The sequence below is a fragment of the Heloderma suspectum genome, chromosome 3, assembly GCF_057233095.1.
Source record: "Heloderma suspectum isolate Gila_16-S chromosome 3, 16-S_ref, whole genome shotgun sequence".
In the NCBI taxonomy this organism is placed as follows: Eukaryota; Metazoa; Chordata; class Lepidosauria; order Squamata; family Helodermatidae; genus Heloderma; species Heloderma suspectum.
In genome coordinates, this window is record NC_139460.1 from 188,639,682 (window position 1) to 188,663,883 (window position 24,202).

Below are 24,202 nucleotides of genomic sequence, written 5' to 3' on the forward strand. Positions count from 1 at the left end.
CTAGGATCACTATCTCAGGAATGCCGGCAGGAGGAATCTCTGCCAGCTGCTGTGCCTGTGGGGGATGAGCAGGCTCCTCTCCCACGGGTTGCTGATCCTCCTCAGAATCAGAACTGCTCTGGGGTTCTATTGGCTCAGTTTCCACCCTGACAACACTGTCCTCCGCCCTGAACATTTCACTGCTACCCAAGCCCCTCAAACTCTCCATGACCAAATTAAAGAGCACCAAGGCCGAGATGCCTTTGCACAAGCCCACTGCCAGGAGCTCAGTGCACAGGGGGGAAATGGACACTCCCCCTATACTCTGCAAGATGGGCTCCTGCATCACCAGGACCGTATCTACGTTCCTTCAGGGGCCTGCCACCTGGAGGTACTCTGGCTGTGTCATGACAGCCGCCTGGCGGGACACTTTGGTCTGTACAAGATGCTCCATCTGCTCACCTGGGAATTTTGGTGGCCCCGGATCTGGGCGGAGGTGGAGTGCTACGTAAAAACTGTCCCCCGTGCCACCGCGCCAAGGTCCAGCCTCGCAAGCCAGCAGGCTTACCCCAGCCCTTACCTCCTCCCTCTGCGCTATGGACGATGGTCTCTCTGGACTTTATCATGGAGCTACCTCTGTCAGTGGGGCAGACTGCCATCCTGGTCATCATAGATCTTACAAAAATGGCACATTTTATTATCTGTCCGGAGATTCCCAGAGCAAAAGACACTGTCCGGCTATTTGTCAAGCATGTCTTCCATCTCCACGGGGTCCCAGAGGGGATGGTGTAAGATGGGGGCCCTCAGTTCACTGCCCGGTTCTGGCAGATAAACCAGTCAGACCTTCTCTCTTCACAGTTCATAGAATCATAGAATAGTAGGGTTGGAAGGGGCCTACAAGGCCATCGAGTCCAACCCCCTGCTCAGTGCAAGAATCCAAGTCAGAGCATCCCTGACAGATGACATCCTACTCCAGATGAGGTCTAACCAGTGCTGAGTACTTCCCAGGATTTGGAAGCTATACTTCTATTAATGCTTCTTTTTGGGATTTGGATTTGGAAGCTATGCTTCTATTAATGCAGCCCAAAATAGCATTTGCCTTTTTTGCAGCCACATCACATTGTTAGCTCATATTCAGCTTGTGATCTACAACAATTCCAAGATCCTTCTCGCTTGTAGTGTTGTTGAGTCACGTATCCCCCATCTTGTAACTGTGCATTTGGTTTCTTTTTCCTAGGTGCAGAACTTGGCATTTATCTCTATTAAATGTCATTCTGTTGTTTTCTGCCCAGCATGCCAGTCTGTCAAGATCACTTTGAATTTTGTTTCTGTCTTCCAAAGTATTAGCTAACCCGCCCAATTTTGTGTCATCTGCAAATTGGATCAGCATTCCCTGCACCTCCTCCTCCAAGTCATTAATCAAAATGTTGAAGAGCACTGGGCCCAGGACTGAGCCCTGCGGTACCCCACTCGTTACCTCTCCCCGGTTGGAGAAGATCCCACTGATAAGCACTCTTTGAGTCCGATTCTGTAGCCAACTGTGGATCCACCGGATCGTTGTTTCATCTAGCCCACTTTGAGCTAGTTTGCTCATCAGGATATCATGGGGCGCTTTGTCAAAAGCTTTGCTGAAGTCGAGGTATATGATGTCTACAGCATTCCCACAGTCCACAAGGGAGGTCACTTGATCAAAAAATGAGATCAGATTACATCTCCCTTCCCCGTAGGATTCAGTTTAAAGCCCTCCTGATGAAGTTCTTCATGCTGTGGCCAAACACATTCTTCCCAGCCTTTGTGAGGTGCAGCTTGTCCCTTGCCAACAGCCCATCTTCCCGGAAATATAGCCTATGGTCCCAGAATCCAAATCTCTTGCACTGGCAGCACCTTCATAGCCAGTCATTCACCTGGAGTATTTTTCTTTCCCTTCCTATCCCTCTTCTAACTACTGGAAGGATGGATGAGAAAACTATCTGGGCCCCAAACGTCTTGAGTTTCCTTCCCAAAGCTTCAACGTCTGATGTGATTTCTTCGTAGCTCCACTTGGCGGTATCATTTGTTCCCACATGGATGAGAAGAAAGGGATACCTGTCAGGGGGTTTATGAGTGCAGGCAACCTTTCAGTCACGTTTCTAATCCGTCCTCCCAGGAGACAACATATCTGGCGAGTTCTGCATTTCTACTTTGGTTTGGTTACCTAATTGTGGGTACCAGCTCTACTTTCTTGCCAAGATTAGTGGGATGGTCCTCCTTACCATATTGAATGAATAAAGTTCTTCTTTGGCCAGGAGATACACCCTCCAGCTACTGTATAGCTGGTAAAATGTTTTCATCCCATGCTAAGAGGACTTTAATTGCTATGTCATAGAGACATTGTTATTTGAGCTTTATCAGCAATATCTGTGTTTCTTACCTCTTTCCTAGGTTGAAGTTTATTCTAGGGAGCACATTGGGCATACTGAAAAATGTATTACTAAAATGCATTGCTATTGATTGTATTTTAGAAATATATTTTGGTTGGGCTTTTAATATTTGCTGCTTCTAGTGGATTTTGTCAGCACAAGTTCTTTTTGATATCAAGCACCATGCGTTTCTTTATAGCGTCCTTACACTTGTGCTTTTCTGCAGTGTCTTACATTTTTCCATATTAAAAATGAAGTTATTTCCTGAAATCATAATAATAAATTAAAAATAAGCCACCACAATAGGGTTCCAGTTGACACCTACAAATTGCTTTGGCTTTGCTACGATGGTTTGTATTGCAAGAGTTGCATTAGTGGAATCATGGCTTTAGTCTGTATAGTGAGGTGTCCTGATTTCTCAGACCGGCCTCCTGGTGAGTTAGTGGGGATCATTATGTAGGGTGACATGGTCTAAAGAGCAAGGCTTGCTGCAGGCAAAGACTGGGTGAGACAAGGCCACTCAAGACACACATGAGCCTGTAGCTCAGACCAACGGATCAAGCCTGACCCTGAATCTTTTCTAAGGGTCCAAACATATCACATGTCTTTTTATGACCTTTAGATACCCAAAAAGCTTTTAAAATTCTGGATGATTTTCATACAAGCTTGTTTTTTTGCTCAGAATTTAGTGCTGATGCACAGGCTAAATTCTGGCCAGACAACTTCATAATCCCAAGTTTTAGGAATTGCTGTGTGTTTGAGTCTTGATGCCATTCATTATTTATATTAACCTTTGCCATCCTCCATCTCCATCTCGTTGAGCTGTGCTAAGACCGGACTGCATGTTATATGTAAACATGTGTAATGTTAGCCCAGTAGCCCTTTTAAAATTAGAAAAGCTGCCCTGAAAGTAGAGAAACGGTAGACAGAGAAATGGTGTGTAACCCTTGCCATGCCTGTGATTTCTCCCTTAGATTGACCCTTTTGGCATTCCATAGCAGCCCTGGACTCCATCCCCCCACCATTTTGGCATCTATAGGGGGTGTGTGGCCCATGGGGGGGTCAAACATTGCCCCTGGATCTCCTGAAGTTGCCCACCCCTGTCTTACAGAGTCAGCAGACAGTATTAAAGCTGGGAAGTCAGCTGACTTTCTTCAGACTGGAGCCACAGCATATGTGGCACACTTTATCCATAAAGCTTAATCTTCTGGTCTTCTGAGGAACCAAAGTGTTGGAGGAAAAGAGGAGGAAGAGAGGTGGAGATTGGTTGCTGGAGGCAGTGGTACAAGACCACCACCACAGAGCCAGTACAGAAAAGATGGGGAATTCAACATTGTGTTCTACAGGGGTTGTTTTCTTTTGGCACAGAGCACACACCCTGCGTGTTCCCCCAGGCCCTTTGATATTACTGGCTGCAGCTCTGCTGTAAATGAAAGTTGGTGAAACAAGTTTATATCAAAATAGACAAATGGGTCTTGGGGTATGCCATCTTGTCCCTCAGCCAAGACAGCTCTAAACATATGAAAAATATTGCAGCCAAAAGAGACTTAAGGCTGCTAGAAGCACCGTCAAGAAAAAATAGGCTGCAGATCTGAGAACATAACTCTCCCAACACCCTTCGAAATTCCTAGCCCCTTTCCATAATCTGAGTACACAAATTATGTCAAATACAGCTTTCAAAAGCAGGGATAAAAATTTACTCTCCTCTTAGCAAATCCATAAGAGTCTCTGACCGAATTCACATGTAACGACTAACATCAGTTAAACAAATTCTGTGCACAGAATTTAATGGCTCACATAGTAGAAGGTCTGGAAAAGACTATAAAATCTTCTGTACTTTAGAAGAGACTAAAGCAGAAACATATAGCCCAGAGCAATCAGAGAACCACACAAAAGGGTTCTAAAAAAAAAAGGCCATTCCAATGTAGAACTTGAAATTTCTCATTCAAATGTTGGAGGGTGAATATTAAATAATTACAGATATTTGTTTCAGCTCTAGATCCCTACTAGCCTAAGAGCTCCCTACATTTAGGGTTTTGTGTTGTCTGCAACAGGGTAACCCCAACTTTAGTCCAAGAAGCCCATATTCCACAACAAGAGTAAATTATATAAATAGAGTAAATGTATGTATTATGTTATTGCTTTACTTTGTTTTTATGGTTCAAGCTTTGGGAATTTTTGGCAAGAATTAGGAGAATGAAGGCGAGAAAAGGAAAGGAGAGTGAAAAGGTGAGCTGTTGGCTCATGGGCCAAATAATATGCGCTCATTTCACATGCCAGCAAGGTTATGCTACAAGCTAGGCTTCAGCAGTATGTGAACTGAGAACTACCAGAAGTACAAGCTGGGTTTCGAAGAGGCAGAGGAACTAGAGATCAAATCGCCAACATTCGCTGCATCATGGAGAAAGCAAGAGAATTCCAGAAAAAGTCTATTTCTGCTTCATTGACTACGCTAAAGCGTTTGATTGTGTGGATCACAACAAACTGTGGCAAATTCTTAAAGAGATGGGAGTACCAGACCACCTTACCTGTCTCCTGAGAAACCTGTACCAGGGTCAAGAAGCAACAGTAAGAACCAGACATGGAACAACCGAGTGGTTCAGAATTGGGAAAGGAGTATGACAAGGCTGCATATTGTCACCCTGCTTATTTAACTTATATGCAGAGTGCATCATGAGAAATGCTGGGTTGGATGAATCACAGGTCGGAATTAAGATTGCCGGGAGAATTATCAACAACCTCAGATGCGCAGACGATACCACCCTAATGGCAGAAAGCAAAGAGGATCTAAAGAGCCTCTTGTTGAGGGTGAAAGTGGAGAGTGCAAAAGCTGGTTTGAAACTCAACATTACAAAAACTAAGGTCATGTCATCTGGCCCCATCACTTCCTGGCACATAGAAGGGGAAGAAATGGCAGCAGATTTTATTTTCTTGGGCTCCAAGATCACCGCCAACGGTGACTGTAGCCATGAAATTAAAAGAAGCTTGCTTCTTTGGAGGAAAGCTATGGCAAACCTAGACAGCATAGTAAGAAGCAGAGACACCTCCTTGCCGACAAAGGTCCGTCTAATCAAAGCTATGGTTTTCCCAGTAGTAATGTATGGCTGTGAAAGCTGGACTCTAAGGAAGGCTGAGCGCCGAAGAATTGATGCTTTCGAACTGTGGTGCTGGAGGAGACTCTTACGAGTCCCCTGGACTGCAAGGAGGTCCAATCAGTCAATCCTAAAGGAAATCAACCCTGAGTGCTCATTGGAAGGACAGATACTGAAGGTGAAGCTCAAATATTTTGGCCACCTAATGCGAAGAGAAAACTCCCTGGAAAAGACCCTGATGCTGGGAAAGACTGAAGGCAAAAGGAGAAGGGGACGGCAGAGGATGAGATGGCTAGATAGCATCACCGATGCAATGAATATGAACTTGAGCACACTCCGGGAGAGAGCAGAGGACAGGAAGGCTTGGCGTGCTATGGTCCATGGGGTCACGAAGAGTCGGACACGACTTAACGACTGAACAACAACAAGCCTTCCTCTGCACCCATGAGAGCCAGCAGCTTGCTTGAAGTTTAAAAAAAAAAAAAAGTGTGGCAGGGAGAAGGACATCATAGCTAAAATATCATGTAAAGTTGTCAGAGATTCTTTCCCTCCCTTTCTGAATACATGTTTTAAAGGATATCACGTCTCAGTTATGAAACATATCCCTTGGACTATCACATTGCTCCGAGTAACTTCATTATTTATTAGCTGATAGCCAGTTTTGTGTTAGCAATTAAATATATATAACTTTATGGTGCACAATGCTTTGGATTTCTGTTCTAAAAATCTTCATGACTGTTAACAGAGAGGGAAGCAAAGAATGGTCTTCCTTCCTTCCAAGTAAAGATAAGTGTGAAAGAAATCAGCTCAACATCGGTGTCTGCTTTGACTCTGAGCATCCTGTTGTTGCAATTGTATAAAGTGTTGAAATGAACATTCCATTTTAATATCGTCAGACTTTTGTCTGACAACCCATTTCCCCTGGTAAAATAGCTGAACTTTCTGATGAAGCTTCTGTCTTTTCTTGGAAGGGACCACCTGCTTCTGGCTGTGTTGGTTAGCAACTTGTGCCATCCTTAACCCACCATGATAAATGCTGCATCTTGATCCAGGCTTTTCTGAAGCCACTTGGTCTCTGCAACTGGCCTTCCATGAACCGGATATTGCCAATTTATATGCTTTGGGAATTTTTTTCTGTCACATTTTAAAGATTCTTATTATTTGGTTAAAAGTTTTGGCTCTACAGTAGTCTGTATTTTCCATCTAGTTATCGTCATTTAAAAATCTGCCCTCCTTTTTAATGTTCAGCCACACTCAAAAAGAGTAACAAGTGGGTCCTGTGACAAAATGTGTACCCCCACATCCTAGGAGGAGTGTTCCTGTTCAGGGCTCTAGACAGCATTGTAGTGCTGTTTTGGCCTCTCAATATGGGGGGCTCTTAGGAGGGGGGGAAGGGACAAAGGACACTTGCCACCCATCCCACACACACACACTGTAAGCAATTAGGGAGTGTAGCAAGGAAATTCTCTCCCCTCACCCTCTTGCTCTCCATTTCCCACTGATCCCCTAACATTCCATGTCTCAACTGCTGATAACCATAGACATAATTGATAGACATGCCTAGTTTGCCCAACATCTGGTTCCTTTTTTTCTTCCCCAGGGTGGAAGTGATCTAGCTCATAATACAACTTTTCCTTGTTCATTCAGTTCTTATTATTATTACAAGACAAGCAGATGAAGCCAATGGGGCTGGGAAGCACTGTTGGCACTAAGCACTTGACTTTGATGATAAGCTCCTTCCTTTTGGATAGCTGCATCTTAACCCAGTCTTATCTTAGTATCCCTATCATTGTGGGGGTGGGGGAAAGTGGTTTCCAAATCCCAAACTTGAAATCACCGAGTTCTCCTGCCTGCACCCATTTTCACTTCTACTGGGAACCTGTGCTGTCACCAACATCTGACTCTGCTTCCACATGGGGAGGTGAACTTGGGGGAGGGGTGCACTGCTGGAACAGGCACCCGCACTAGGGCAGTAGTTACTCACTATCCAACAAGATTGTCACCAGTGATGACAGTAGCGTTGCTGATGCGTCCTCCACATGCCGTAAGCCAAGGGAAAAGAAGTGTTGCATTATTGCTTAGGCAACATGCTGCTGCCTGCCCACTCCCACACAGCATTGCAAAAATGTTTATCTGCCAAAACATTACAAGGCAATTTAGACATCTGGGGGGGGGGGGGGAGTGATCTCTCTTAAGCATTCATGGAGGGAACCCATAATTAGTAGCCCAGCTATGATCCGAGTTGGGGGGGGGGGATGTTCACACAGAATTATAAACAAGTCATTGCATTTGCCTCCCCATCACTCCAAACCTTGCTATTCCTCTCTTTCCCATCTCCTTCCACCTCCTTCTAGCCTTCATTGTTCCACACAGACTCATTGGCTCTTGGCCTTTCGCTGTTTTGGCTCAGAGCATTTTGTTATGCTGCTCCCTCTGCACACACACACACACAACAACCTCTTATTTTATCAAGTCCTGTCTTAACTTTTGGGCAATATTGCATGCATGTTCTGTGCAGTGCCTAGTACACTGTTGGTACTAAATGAATGTATAGGAGACCTTGGTGGCTTTTAAAGTACTAAAGCAATGTAAACGGAAGTAAGTACGTAATAACAACTCTGATTTCATTGGAAAATGTTAGATTATTTAAATCCAGTCAGAGAAGCCTGTGAATAAGGGCTGAACATTCACTAGCAACTAGACTATTTCTGACCTTTTCATTTTTCATTCTATTGTCTCTAAGTGGCTAGAGAAAATAAAATTTGACTCAGAGACGAATCTGCTATGAGCTGAGAACAAGAGGTAATGGTTGAAGAATAACTTCTCTCTTCTCTCTCCCCCACCCTGCTGCAGTAGTTAGAAATAGTCAGAAAGAGGCTGTTCAAGTGATTGTTCTCCTCACTCCTTCTCTGCAATAGTGGCCTGATTGCTCTTGGAAACTGAAAGTTGCCCTATTTCTCCTTATCAGATTGCTTCTCTCTTCCCATGCACCATGTGAAAGGTGTAATAAAACATTTGGGAATCTCTGTGTCAAATAATCTTCATTATTTTTATTAAGGTAAATTTGCTCTGCTCGGATGAAGAAAGATCTTAAACCATTGTCAAAACTGGTGTTATCCTGTTTGGATATACAGATGCCATTAAAAAAAATCAATATTTTCCTAAAATATGTATTCTTAGCTCTATCTTACTTTCTAGTGACTTTGTTTTTTGTATGTATGTATGTATGTATGTATTTATTTACTGCATTGTAGCCCGACCTTTTAGACAATTATTGCCTCCCAAAGCGGCTCACATTAATAAAAAGAGAGAGAGAGAGGCCCTGCCATTGGGTTTACAGTCTAAAATGACAAGACATACAAGGGAAGGGGAGTGGAGTGGAGGGAGGAGGAGGAGAGAGGTTTTGAGGTCAGAAGAAGGTGGTGAGCTATAGGCAGGCATTTAAATGCACTTCAGGCCAGGCTGATCTTCCTTTGCTGGTGTTCCTGCTTTAATTGGTGGCTCTTGTTCCTTTGGCCAATGGATGGGACCAGAGCCTTCTTTCCTCTTCCTTCTGCAGTCCCAGGGCCACAGGCAGTTTTCTGGCAGGGAGCAGGAAGAGTTGTCTTTGATTCTATGGACTCTAATCTGTATTGGAACCCAATTATGTATGATGTTGAATTTCTGCTCAAACACATTTTCACGCTGCTGTGATGCATCAAATACTGATCCCCATACATTGTCCATGCAGTTGACACAGCTCAGTTGGATGTGAAAGGCAGAACAGATGCACATTGAAAGTATATGAGATCAGTGCCTGACCCACAGCGAGCCTCACTCTCAGGCATGCCCTTAAAGATATTCAGAGTCCTTAAACTAGGCTCCCAGCATGCAAAGAATATAGATGAACTATTGTAACAGCAATTCATATATATGAACTATTGTAACAGCAACTCTCTTTCTGTTGAGCATATCCTCTTTCTTTGTCTTTGCTCCCTCCTCTTTTGCTCCCTGTCTTCAGACTGTAACCAAGTCATGTGGCCTCTCTTTGTACAAATACTGCCCTTCCTCTCCATGCTTTCAGCATAAACTCTGATTTACAATCTAGTCATCTCTTGTTTTGATTACTACAACCTTCTCCTCTCTAGCCTTCCATTATCACAACACACCATAGCCCTGTCTCCTCCTCCCAGAACTCTCATGCCATTCATCTTTTTCATTGTTCAGACCACAGGACACCATTTCTTAAAACCATATGTAAGCTTCTTGTTCTGGGTCCAGCATAAATTCCTTGTCTTTACCTGCATATCCCTTCATGGCTTTACCTCTGCCCTCCTTTGCTCATCCAACTCCATCACCTTGAACTGTCCAGACATCTCCTGCTCACTTAGATGATTCCATACTTTCTCCCTTTGCCTAGCACTGTTTCGTGGAACACCTTTGTGACACCGCCTTCTCTCATTCTCCTTAAAGGCCCTAGTCTTCATTCCCAAGTTGAAACTAAGCCTAAGTTGGTATAATGGAACAGAATACATATTCTTGTCCTGTTGGTCCTCACCTATACCTTTCTTGCCAATTTCTATTGGCACATCTGTGTTGAATTTTATATTGTAAAACCCCCTGAACTTTTTACTGATGTTATATACATAATAACAAAAAAAAAAATACTATGGGGTTGAACTTGACTAGGAAATATGTTTACTATTTAGTGTGTGGCCTATTTGATAAGCAGTGATCTCATGGTTCCCCTTCATGGATCACTGCCTTGTTGTGGCGAAGGGACTTGCGTAACTCAGTGAAGCCATAAGCTATGCTGTGCAGGGCCACCCAAGACGGACAGGTCATGGCAGAGAGTTCTGACAAAATGTGGTCCACTGGAGAAGGAAATGGCAACCCACTCCAGTATTCTTGCCAAGAAAACCCCATGGAACGTATCACAAGGCTAAAAGATATGATGCCAGAAGATGAGCCCCTCAGGTCAGAAGGTGTCCAGTATACTACTGGGGAAGAGCAGAGGGTATTTCCAAGTAGCGCCAGAAAGAGTGAAGCGGCTGGGCCAAAGCCGAAAGGACACTCAGCTGTGGATGTGTCTGGTGGTGAAAAGAAAATCCGATGCTGTAAAGAACAACATTGTTTAGGAACCTGGAATGTCAGATCAATGAATCAAGGTAAGCTGGAGGTGGTCAAACATGAGATGGCAAGATTGAACATCGACATCTTGGGAATCAGCGAACTAAAATGGACAGGCATGGGCGAATTTAATTCAGGTGACCATCATATCTACTACTGTGGTCAAGAATCCCTTAGAAGAAATGGAGTAGCACTCATAATCAACAAAAGGGTGGGAAAAGCAGTACTGGGGTACAATCTTAAAAATGATAGAATGATCTCAGTACGAATCCAAGGCAAACCATTCAACATCACAGTAATTCAAGTCTATGCCCCAACCACTGAGGCCGAAGAAGCTGAGGTTGATCAGTTCTATGAAGACCTACAACACCTTCTAGAACTAACACCAAAAAAAGATGTCCTCTTCATCAAAGGGGACTGGAATGCTAAAGTAGGAAGTCAAGAAATCACCAGGATAACAGGCAGGCATGGCCTTGGTGTACAAAATGAAGCAGGACAAAAGCTAATAGAGTTTTGCCAAGAGAACACTTGATCATAGCAAACACTCTTTTCCAACAGCACAAGAGACGACTCTACACATGGACATCACCAGATGGTCAATATCAGATTGATTATGTCCTTTGCAGCCAAAGATGGAGAAGCTCCATACAGTCAGTAAAAACAAGACCTGGAGCTGACTGTGGCTCAGATCATGAGCTGCTTCTTGCAAAATTTCAGCTTAAATTGAAGAACGTAGGGAAAACCACTAAACCATTCAGGTATGACCTAAATCATACCCCTTATGAATATACAGTGGAGGTGAGGAAAAGATTTCAGGGATTAGACCTGATAGACAGAGTGCCTGAGGAACTATGGACGGAGGTCCGTAACATTGTTCAGGAGGCAGCAACTCAATCCATCCCAAAGAAAAAGAAATGCAAGAAAGCCAAGTGGCTGTCTGATGAGGCTTTACAAGTAGCTGAGGAAAGAAGGGAAGTGAAAAGCAAGGGAGAAAGGGGAAGATCTATCCAACTGAATGCAGAGTTCCAGAGAATCGCAAGGAGAGACAAGAAGGCCTTCTTAAATGAACAATGCAAGGAAATCGAGGAAAACAACAGAATGGGAAAGACTAGAGATCTCTTCAAGAAAATTGGAGATCTCAAGGGAACGTTTTGTGCAAAGACGGGCATGATAAAGGACAAAGAAGGCAGGGACCTAACAGAAGCAGATGAGATTAAGAAGAGGTGGAAAGAATACACAGAAGAACTATACAGGAAAGATCTTAATGTCCTTGATAGCCATGATAGTAATGTCCTTGATAGCCATGATAGTGTGGTCACTGAACTTGAGCCGGACATCCTTGAGAGTGAAGTCAAGTGGGCCTTAGGAAGCATTAGTAACAACAAAGCTAGCGGAGATGACAGTATTCCAGCTGAGCTATTTAAAATCCTAAAAGATGATGCTGTTAAAGTGCTGCATTCAATATGCCAACAAATTTGGAACACTCAGCAGTGGCTGCAAGACTGGAAAAGGTCAGTTTACATTCCAATTCCAAAGAAGGGCAACGCCAAAGAGTGTTCAAACTACCGCACAATTGCGCTCATTTCACATGCCAGCAAGGTGATGCTCAAAATCCTACAAGCCAGGCTTCAGCAGTATGCGAACCCAGAACTACCGGAAGTACAAGCTGGGTTTCGAAGAGGCAGAGGAACTAGAGATCAAATCGCCAACATTCGCTGCATCATGGAGAAAGCAAGAGAATTCCAGAAAAACATCTATTTCTGCTTCATTGACTACGCTAAAGCCTTTGATGGTATGGATCACAACAAACTGTGGCAACCTTAAAGAGAGAGGAGTACCAGACCACCTTACCTGTCTCCTGAGAAACCTGTACGAGGGTCAAGAAGCAACAGTAAGAACCAGACATGGAACAACCGATTGGTTCAAAATTGGGAAAGGAGTACAACAAGGCTGCATATTGTCACCCTGCTTATTTAACTTATATGCAGAGTACATCATGAGAAATGCCGGGCTGGATGAATCAGAGGTCGGAATTAAGATTGCCGGGAGAATTATCAACAACCTCCGATATGCAGACGATACCACCCTAATGGCAGAAAGCGAAGAGGATCTAAAGAGCCTCTTGCTGAGGGTGAAAGAGGAGAGTGCAAAAGCTGGTTTGAAACTCAACATTACAAAAACAAAGATCATGGCATCTGGCCCTATCACTTCCTGGCATATAGAAGGGGAAGAAATGGAAGCAGTGACAGATTTTACTTTCTTGGGCTCCAAGATCACCGCAGACGGTGACTGTAGCCATGAAATTAAAAGAAGCTTGCTCCTTGGGAGGAAAGTTATGGCAAACCTAGACAGCATAGTAAGAAGCAGAGACATCTCCTTGCCGACAAAGGTCCGTCTAATCAAAGCTATGGTTTTCCCAGTAGTAATGTATGGCTGTGAGAGCTGGACTATAAGGAAGGCTGAGCTCCGAAGAATTGATGCTTTCGAACTGTGGTGCTGGAGAAGACTCTTACGAGTCCCCTGGACTGCAAGGAGGTCCAATCAGTCAATCCTAAAGGAAATCAACCCTGAGTGCTCATTGGAAGGACAGATACTGAAGCTGAAGCTCCAATATTTTGGCCACCTAATGCAAAGAGAAAACTCTCTGGAAAAGACCCTGATGCTGGGAAAGACTGAAGGCAAAAGGAGAAGGGGACGGCAGAGGATGAGATGGCTAGATAGCATCACCGATGCAATGAATATGAACTTGAGCACGCTCCGGGAGAGTGCGCAGGACAGGAAGGCCTGGCGTGCTATGGTCCATGGGGTCACGAAGAGTCGGACACGACTGAACGACTGAACAACGATCTCATGGTTGTTTTCATCCTTGGAGAGGAAAAATATTGATATTGAGTAAAAATATTGAAACATCTCAGGCTGTTTGTTCCCGCTTTCTAGTCTCCTGCACAGTATTTTTATAACAGCCTTATTGATGGCCTCTTTACCCAGCTCTCTTGGTTTAACTGAGCCGAGTCGATTTGCTACCACAGCTTCAAGTAGCTGTTACCAAACAAGCAAGACATCCTAATAAAGCTGTAAATGTGTTTGCTCAAACATGGCATTGATTTTACTTGGTGAGGGGGAAGCAAGTCCTTAGCATGGTGTCAGGGTGGATGAGTGGAACTGCAGTTTTTTATTGTTGTCTGTCATAGATATGGAAAGCTAAGAAAGCTGCCAGGTGATAAATTAGAATTGCCAGAAATTTAGCCCTTAAAGTCAGATAACTACATGGCCACCTCCAGTTGTGGGGAACTGTAGTAGTTTAATTAGATTTCACTTAAACTTTCCCCTGGTAGCCTAGCAAGAGAAGCGTTCCTAATATGTTTTCAAACTCATTTGAGATACTGAGGTTGCTGCTTGTTCAACATCCCTTTCCAGTGAGCAGAACTTTGTGGGGGGTATGTGGATAGGTAATGGGTTTTTTTCACTTATAATTTGGTCTAGTCAGGATTGTGTCAACTCAACACCAGAAAGCAATCTGAATGTTGTACTTGGAATAAACAGTGCAAACTGAGTAAATTTAACGCACATGGGTTTCCCTTCCCTCCCTAGGTTAAATCAGTGACAGAACTTGCTTTGGAAAACAAAAATGGCGATAACTCCTTTAGTTTGTATGATAAATACATGAAATCTGGAGGCTTGGTAGCCCCCATGGAGCTGGTTGAATATGACAAATTTCAGGCAGTTAGGTCCAGTGACGTTTGTGCTAGTCACAGGTAAAATTTGCTATTTTCAAGAAAATCTGTCAAAGCAAAGAACTATTATTTTTTTGTGCTTCCACATACGTGCATGGAATTTGGGGACCAGCAGGCCCTATGAAGCTGACTGAAATGCCAAATTTCAGATAGTTAGGTCAGTGGCTTTTGCACTAGCCATGCATAAAGTTTTCTTTTCTCAAAGTCTAAAACAAAACTTAAAAACTGTCAAGTCACCCAGGGGATTAGGGTTCCTAATCAGCAGGTGTTTAAGGTGACCATTAGGAAGTCACTATCTCTAATCTCTGGTGTAGGGTGTTTTTGTTTTTGAGGAGCAAAACACCTCTCTCCCCCTACTTTTCTGCTCTTACATGCCCACTGTTGGGAGCTTGCCTGCAATGAAATTTTGAAGAGGGAGAAGGAAGGAAGGAAGGAAGGAAGGAAGGAAGGAAGGAAGGAAGGGCTCCATGTGAAATACTGGTATTTCACACAGCATCTGATTTTACTGCCCCAAAGTGGAACCTTTGAATTCTGCAGAAGTTTAGTCGCTTCAGTACAGCAAAGGATCCAGTCGGCTTCCACAAACTTCTTCCTCCCCTTCCACTTTAATTTCTCCAAAATAGCTGTAGGACTCAAATAATCCCAAAGGGAGGGTTAGGACTATGTGCCGTCAGGATTGAGAAACTGCTGGGGCTTTTAAATAGGTTCTACAGTTTAAAAAAAAAGCTAGACAAAGCCCTCAGCCACCTCACCTCATAAAGTTCATTTAAGTACATGCAATGCTTGCAAACCCTGCACAGCCTCCCAAATTCCTCTGAAGTACTACCTCTCTGAAAGGAGCCACTTGGCTTAGGGAATTCTCTCTACCCCCCACCCCCACACACGTTTCCAGTCACCATTCTTCTTTTCTTCTTCCCTCCCCTGTCCTGTTCTTCCTTTCTCTTCTTTATTCCATCCAGAGCATATCTTGAGAAATTCTTAAAGAGAATTACCTTTGGTGGGGAAGAGAAGTTCTGAACTGTATTGAAACAGACAAGAGGGTTGGTTTTTCTCCTTTCTCCTCACTCAAGTCTTTGAGAAGAGCGGGTTCACATGGTTGCAGAGAAACAAATCTGGGGCCGTTTTGTTTGTCCGTTGCCATTATCCAGCAATGGGAAGGGCTGTAGCTCAGTGGCAGAGCACAGGCTTGGCCTGCGGAAGGTCCCAGGTTCAATCCCCAGCATCTCCTGGTAGGGCTAGGAAAGGATCCTGCCTGAAACCCTGGAGAGCCGCTGCTGCCAGTCAGTGTCAACAGTTCTGGGCTAGATGGACCCAGGGCCTGACTCGGTATAAGGCAGCTTCCTATGTTCCTATGAAATAGGGGTTTGTTTTTTAAGTGGAGGGGAGATAAATATTGGTAATTTATGCAATCCTATGTATGCCTACTGAGAAGTCCCATTATGTTTAATGAGGCTTACCCTCAGGAAAGTGTGCATAGTATTCCAGCACAAGTTACTTTTGCAGGGAGGTGTGCACTGTGATCTTCTGCATGTTTACTCAGAAATAAGTCCTGAGTTGTGAGCATGGTACTGCAGGCTTAATGCAGTGCCTACCCAATTCCGTCTAATGAATTGACTACCCTTTCAGCTCAGTGCTATGCATGTTTTGTCATTTGTGGGTTTGGGGTTTTTTGCATGAACTCTAGCTTCAATGGTGAGGGAAAGGCACTTAGTACATGCTCAGAGTTTCTCCATAACTTAGCCCTAGCTTTGAAAACAGACTCATTGGCTGAATCTTGGTGAAGTCTTGGCACAAATGAAGTCATGGGGAGGAAGATACAATGGGAGCTTGTGCATAACAAGGAGGAGGTAGAGGAGATTTGCACAAAACAAGACATCTGTTTTTATGAAGAGTTGCTGGAGGGTGGTAGGATGAGGCGGGATGGTTGCATGGAGGGGAATAGAATAGATGGGGGAGAATGTAAGTGCTCAGTGGTGAAAGAAAAGCATTCTGCATATGCTCAGAGGCACTCTCTATTTAAGAACATAAGAGCTGTGCTGCATCAGACCAAGGTCCATCTAGTCCAGCATTCTGTTCACACAGTGGCCAACCAGATTCCCATGGGAAACCCACAAGCAGGACATGAGTGCAATAGCACCTTCCCATCCATGTTCCCCTGCTGCTAACATTGGTGAAATGTAAATAAATTCTAGTCATTCTAAATTAGAATGCATGTATATCCTTCAGAAACTTTGCACGTTTCTTGCCTGAACAGGGTCCAGGTCCTGCAGGGTTAGATGGTCTCCTTACTAACAGAGGAATTTTGGGGATGGATCTTCCTGTTTAGTCCAGCATTCTGTTACCACTCAGAAGTGACCAGACTGATGCCACTGGAAGCCAAGCAGGGCATGGAGGCAACAGCCATCCTCCGTTGTTTCTCCCTGACATCTGCTCTTCAGAGGCATATTCCATTTAGCTGTCACAGCTAGTAGTTGTTGATTAGATCTGTTCTCCATGAATTTGTTTAATTCCTTTTTAAAGCCATCTAAGTTAGTCCCCATCACCATATCTTGTCCAGTTAGTTCCACAAGTTAACTTTGAACCCCAAAGTTAATCACTCCATCTACTGTCCATGCATTTCCAAATTTGACCTGGAGTGTTAGAAGCCTTTTTTCTTTTTAAAATAAATCTGTTATCCTTGAATTGAAAAATTCTGTAGCAGACACCAGATGACATGGTTGTGTATGAAAAATCCACAGGTGAAGAGTGTGCACAACAACAAACATAAGTAAGAAAAAAAAATAAACACCTTATTTTTATGTATTTTACAGCCACACCATCAGCGTGTAGCTCCATGTTAATCCATTACTGGGGTTCTGTAAGTTAGCCACAGCAAATGCTTGCAATGTGGGCAAATGCAACGTCTTTGGGCAGCTTCAGTGTTAATATCCAAAGTCACCCACAGTGACTGGAGGGGCAGTCATCTATGTTCCACCTTTTATGAAGGAATTCATAAACAAAAATGGGGAAAGGGTCAAGAAGAGCATCAATGTCCCCAAGAAAATTTCTGTAAGAAGACCTGTCCCAGCAATTAAAAAATCCATGATCCTTTCACATCCAAGATGTGAAATGCAGTGAATTGATGAGTGTGCTGCAGTCCTCAGGCTCTTTACTCGAAGTTGTCCTATTTACTTCAGTGGGACTAGTACAGATTGTGTGGTGTTAAGCCCTGATGATTTAAAATAAGTTGCTAAGTTTCATCTTTAAAAGTTGATGGAAAGTTGAAATTATTTATTGGATTGCTTGTAATTATAAGAAAATAGGTTTCCATTTAAAGTAGCCATCCCTTGATTTGACAGAGGCAAACCTTCCACAATTATTGGTTGCCAGAGCTGCCATCTGCCAAACAACAATTTCATCATGTTGATGTTGGTTGGTTGGTTGGTTGGTTGGTTGGTTTGGTTTGGTTGGTTGGTTGGTTGGTTGGTTAGTGTGTACCTAACTTGCAATTGACCAGTCTTATGGGCATCTCGTCAGCCATACCAGCAACTCTGAAAGACTTCCAGAAATCACAGCACTATTAAACAAAGAGCTGGGGGATGACTGAATATCACAGCAGCACCTCCATAAATAACACATGGCTGGCTATGGTGAGCAGCTGTTTCCACCAAATGCAATGTAAAATGCCAATGAGAGCATTAAAAGGTGGTAGCAATGATTTCCTATTTAGAATATTGTCTGTCTGTCTTTTTAAAGACAGATTTGCAGCTTAGTTTTTTCAGAGATCCTTCATATACACAAACTAGAGCACGGGCCAGTACGGATGTTCCTTATCTTTTAAAAATGTATTTGAGGAAGCAGAATCAAGGATGCAGAAATGTGCTGAAGAGTATGCAATTTGTGGAAAGGTTTATTTATTACAAATTGACAAACTCCAACAGCTTTCTTCCCATTGAAACCCCTTTTTATTTGGCTTAAGGCCTTTTTTATTTTAAGAAAATACTTTGTTGTTCCTATTTTGGCCTAAAAGTAAACATCTTTTGACAGCAATGGCACAAAACCATTTTCAGTCCAACAGTCCTGCCAACAGTCAAAAAATTTTTTAACTGGTAAGTTTCATAATTTGAAACATCTGAATTTTCATGTTTAATGTAAAAAAAAAAAGAAAATGTTGTTTATCATTTTGGAAAATGTATACTGCTTATCAGTAGAAAAATCTAAGAGATATAGAGAACTTATATAGAGAGTTTATGCCTTCATAATCCCTAATTCATTTGTTCCAACAAACCTGTAACGTAGGTCTTAACCTTTCCATTCTACACAAAAAACATGGATTACCTATTGAGTTCATGGTTGAGCTGCAATTGAATGCCAGAGGGCTTCTAGATTCACTTGCTATTCTCTAATGATTTATTGGATTGCTTGTAATCATCATCATTCTCAGTATCTATATAGTGAATATTCAAAGTACTTCACATACATTTTGTTGTAATCTGATAGGTCAGTGTTATTATCTCCATACTGCAGATGGGGGCTGAGGCTGAGAGAGAGTGGCCTGCCTAAGGCCAGATATTGAGTTCATGGCAGAGACAAGATTCAAACCAGGGACATCTTTTTTGTACCTCAGTAGGAGGCTTGGTGTAGGACCTATTACACTGCACCAGCTCTGCAGATAGCAGTTCACCACCAGTGAACTGCACATCCCAGGGAGGCTGGGGAACTTTTGAACCAGTGTCTGGACACTGTTTTGGGATGGATGAGGGTGATCAAGCTGAAACTTAATCCAGACAAGACGGAGGTATTGTGGGTTGGGAAACCACCTACTATGGATGGAGGTTTACAACTGGTCTTAGACAGGGTTGCACTCTCTCCAAAAGACCAAGTGTGCAGTATGGGAGCCCTCCTGGCCTCTGAGCTAACTGAGGAAGCCCAGGTGGCTGTGGTGTCCAGGACGACTTTTTATCAGCTGCGGCCCCATCTGGAGATGACAGACCTTGCTTCAGTTATCCACACACTAGTCGCGTCTTCCAGGCTGGACTACTGTAATGCGCTGTACTTTGGGCTGCCTTTGAAGACGGTTCAGAAACTTCAGTTGCTGCAGAATGCAGCTGCCTGAGTATTGGTGGGGGCAAAGCGATTTGATCACATAATGCCTATACTGCACCAGCTGCACTAGTTACCAGTGTGTTTCTGTCCCCAATTTAAAGTGCTGGTTTTGACCTTTAAAGCCTTAAATGGTTTGGAAGCAAGTCAGGCTGATAGAATTTTGCCAAGACAACTCACTGTGCATAACAAACACTCTCTTCCAACAACCTAAGAGACGACTTTATACATGGACTTCACCAGACGGTCGACACCGAAATCAGATTGACTACATCCTTTGTAGCCAAAGGTGGCGGACATCTATGCAGTCGGTAAAAACAAGACCTGGAGCTGATTGTAGTTCAGATCTCGAACTTCTTATTGCACAATTTAGAATCAGACTAAAGAGAATAGGGAAGACCCACAGATCAGTGAGATAGGAGCTCACTAATATTCCTCATGAATATGCAGTGGAGGTGAAGAATAGATTTAAGGGACTAGATTTAGTAGATAGGGTCCCGGAAGAACTATGGACAGAAGTTCGCAACATTGTTCAGGAGGCGACAACAAAAAACGTCCCAAAGAAAAAGAAAACCAAGAAGGCAAGATGGCTGTCTGCTGAGACACTGGAAGCAGCCCAAGAAAGAAGGAAAGCAAAAGGCAACAGTGATAGGGGGAGATATGCCCAATTAAATGCAAAATTCCAGAGGTTAGCCAGAAGAGATCAGGAATTATTTTTAAACAAGCAATGCGTGGAAGCAGAAGAAGATAATAGAATAGGAAGGACAAGAGACCTGTTCCAGAAAATTAGAAACATCAGAGGTAAATTCCAGGCAAAAATGGGTATGATCAAAAACAAAGAGGGCAAGGACCTACCAGAAGCAGAAGAGATCAAGAAAAGGTGGCAAGAATATACGGAAGATCTGTAGAGGAAGGATAATAATATCGGAGATAGATTTGACAGTGTGGTCAGTGCGCTAGAGCCAGACATCCTGAAGAGTGAGGTTGAATGGGCCTTAAGAAGCATTGCTAATAACAAGGCAGCAGGAGATGACGGTATCCCAGCTGAACTGTTTAAAATCTTGCAAGATGATGCTGTCAAGGTGATCCATGCCATATGCCAGCAAATTTGGAAAACACAAGAATGGCCACCAGATGGGAAAAAATCAACCTATATCCCCATACCAAAAAAGGGAAGCACCAAAGAATGTTCAAACTATCGAACAGTGGCACTTATTTCACGTGCCAGTAAGGTAATGCTCAAGATCTTGCAAGGTAGACTCCAGCAATTCATGGAACGAGAATTGCCAGATGTACAAGCTAGGTTTAGAAAAGGCAGAGGAACTAGAGACCAAATTGCCAATATCCGCTGGATAATGGAGAAAGCCAGGGAGTTTCAGAAAAACATCTATTTCTGTTTTATTGACTATTCTAAAGCCTTTGACTGTGTGGATCATAACAAATTGTGGCAAGTGCTTGGTGGTATGGGGATACCAAGTCATCTTGTCTGCCTCCTGAGGAATCTGTATAACGACCAAGTAGCAACAGTAAGAACAGACCACGGAACAACGGACTGGTTTAAGATTGGGAAAGGAGTACAGCAAGGTTGTATACTCTCACCCTACCTATTCAACCTGTACACAGAACACTTCATGCGACGTGCTGGGCTTGATGAAGCCAAGGCTGGAGTTAAAATCGCTGGAAGAAACATTAACAATCTCCGATATGCAGATGATACCACTTTGATGGCTGAAAGCGAGGAGGAGCTGAGGAACCTCATGACGAAGGTGAAAGAAGAAAGTGCAAAAGCTGGGTTGCAGTTAAACCTCAAAAAAACCAAGATTATGGCAACCAGCTTGATTGATCACTGGCAAATAGAGGGAGAAAACGTGGAGGCAGTGACAGACTTTGTCTTTCTAGGTGCAAAGATTACTGCAGATGCTGACTGCAGCCAGGAAATCAGAAGACGTTTACTTCGTGGGAGGACAGCAATGACAAATCTTGATAAAATAGTGAAAAGCAGAGACATCACACTGACAACAAAGGTCCACATAGTTAAAGCAATGGTATTCCCCGTAGTAACCTATGGTTGCGAGAGCTGGACCATAAGGAAGGATGAGCGAAGGAAGATAGATGCTTTTGAACTGTGGTGGTGGAGGAAAATTCTGAGAGTGCCTTGGACTGCAAGAAGATCCAACCAGTCCATACTCCAGGAAATAAAGCCAGACTGCTCACTTGAGGGAATGATCTTAAAGGCAAAACTGAAGTACTTTGGCCACATCATGAGAAGACAGGATACCCTGGAGAAGATGCTGATGCTAGGCAAAGTGGAAGGCAAAAGGAAGAGGGGCCGACCAGGGCAAGATGGATGGATGATATTCTAGAGGTGACAGACTCGACCTTGGGGGAGCTGGGGGTGGTGACGGCCGATAGGAAGCTCTGGCATGGGCTGGTCCATGAAGTCACGAAGAGTTGGAAGCGACTGAACGAATAAACAACAACAACAATTGATATCCCACCTTTGAAGCAGATAGCACTGTTGTTGTCATGTTCAACAAGATGAATAAAATATTTCTTTAAAAAGCATTACTAGATAGTGGGTAGGTGTTGCAACTGAATCAGCCTTGAAGCATAATACCGTAACGGACTAATGTGTCAGAGGGCAGTTCAGATGCTACAGTCAAGAAGTAGCTATGAACCAGCTCCAGTGGCACAAAGAACATGCACACACGCGTTATTCACCTGCTACTTGGCATCACTTCTCTTTCCTCTCACCCTGTGTGCTCTGGGCATCCAAAAGAAGTTGAATTTGGAAGCTTTCCCAAAGGGTATAAAGCAAAAACATCCCACGGTCCACAAAAACCACCCAGCCAGAATAGTGGTCTCCAATACATTATCGTTTATAAATTGCTTCACTGGACTACTGCTGTGCTAATGTAAATTCTTTGTGGGCTGGAGTCAACCCAAGAAGGCCACTCCAGGAGTGGTGAACCTAATACAGACTTCTGTGGACATATCTGTACTACAAACTTATATGGGATACATACCGGTTGCACTGCCATGGCTTCCTCAAAGAATCCTGGGAACTGTAATTGTAATTTGGTGTTGTACCGAGAATTGTTTCTCAAAGATCCCTAGTACTGCCGTTCCACCATTCACTGCACTACAGTTCCAAGGGTTTCCTGGGGAAAGGGAGTGCTGTGCAGCCAGCCCTTGAGTCCTGTCCTGGTCAGTGCATTAAAGAAGCATGGACTGGACTGGACTGGACTGGTTATTTCTTGATGAAATGAACAGTAACTGTTGGGTTTTTTTCATTATTTAAGATCTTTCCCATCCCTTGCTATTTTTGTATGTATTCTTGAGCACTGGCCAAAATGGAAAAGCACACTTTTCATCTTTGTGTTAAGCCCCTTTTGGACTCGCTCTCTCTGCCAAACTCAGGTGGGGGGGCAGTTGGAGATCTGCTCAGTATGTTGTAGACTCACTGACTCAGAATTTGCTGTTTTTAACTGCCTGATGTTTATTTATATATATATATATATATATATATATATATACATATACATACACACACAGATACTACTAGCTCTCAGTTTTTAACCACCTACAATCTCACTGGCAAGTTTCATGCCTTCCAGGCAGTTAAGTTTTAATGCCTGACACTGGTTTTGTATCCAGGGATTTGTCCTGTAAGAATGCATGTTAATTTAATGGATAGCAGACTGTTTTCACCGTGTTATTCAGAAACCTTATGACTTTTGCCAGACATACTGCTTCAGTTTTGAAAGTGCAGCCATGCTTGGTAGGTAGAATGTCTTGCCACCACTAGGAGGTGCTTGGCAATCTTAAGCAGAGGGTTGTGTGTAACTGAGATTTTTGTGGCATTTACCCACAAAGTATTTTCCTTCTGTCCTGGGAATTCTTCATTCTATCCTGTTAGTGGTCTGAATGTTTTCCAGTGAAGACAGTTGTCTTCAGTAGACACTCTGAATTAAGTATATCTGTGGATATCTCTCCAATCTGTTCTTTCTTAGATAGAACACTGATAAGCCAAACCTATTTAAAATCTATCACTTTGGCCCAATTTTTATTTATTTATTCTATTTATCAGTCACCCAATAACAATAGTTTTCTGGAAAATATACACAATAAAACAGATTAAAATTCACAAGTCCAATAAAAAATAATCAATAACACAGCAAAACAGAACAATCACAAAGACAAAACAACCCATTTTCCCCATGTTCTTGTTTTTGTGTTTCTTGGGGCTGCAGATCACTTAACACGAAATTAACAGAAACCAGTAGCTATTAATAGCAAGAAGACCAGGCACTTCTACCTTGGATAGAGATCCGCTAAAGCTTCTGCAGGGCTTAATTTATACTGGGGCCCCAACATCTACTTCCAATGCCAGCTCTGGACTATAAGCTCTGACACTCATGTCATCCGATCCATATTACTCAGTAGTATCCAGATACTACTGAGTAATTGAGTTTTCAGCCTTGGATTCCCAAGCTCTGGGCTATTCAAAGTAAGAATAGATGGAAATACCCCTGGCCAAGGTATATTTCAATCACTGCTAAGTAACTACAGACAGCCCATACTGCATACATAAGAAGTATAAGGGGAATGTAGTTTTGTTGATCAAAGAGTGGTGTTACTAGACTTGAATCGTGGCATTTTCTTTCTAGAAATTAAGCACTAAAGTTTCTGGATGTTTTTTAGGGTGAATGTACAAGATGGAAATGTTTAGTTAATCCAGAACAAAGGGGTTCTGGATTTGTTCAAAAATTCCCATCTTCTAGTAGTGATAATTGCTATGCCCAAG

The 24,202-nt window shown here is 43.1% G+C and overlaps 1 protein-coding gene across 4 annotated transcripts in view; it reads left to right on the forward strand.

The window, feature by feature from the left end:
- The window catches only part of ADK (adenosine kinase), a 532,303-nt gene that overhangs the window by 501,462 nt on the left and 6,639 nt on the right, over positions 1–24,202 (forward strand). The gene's annotated exons all lie outside the window — the stretch shown is intronic.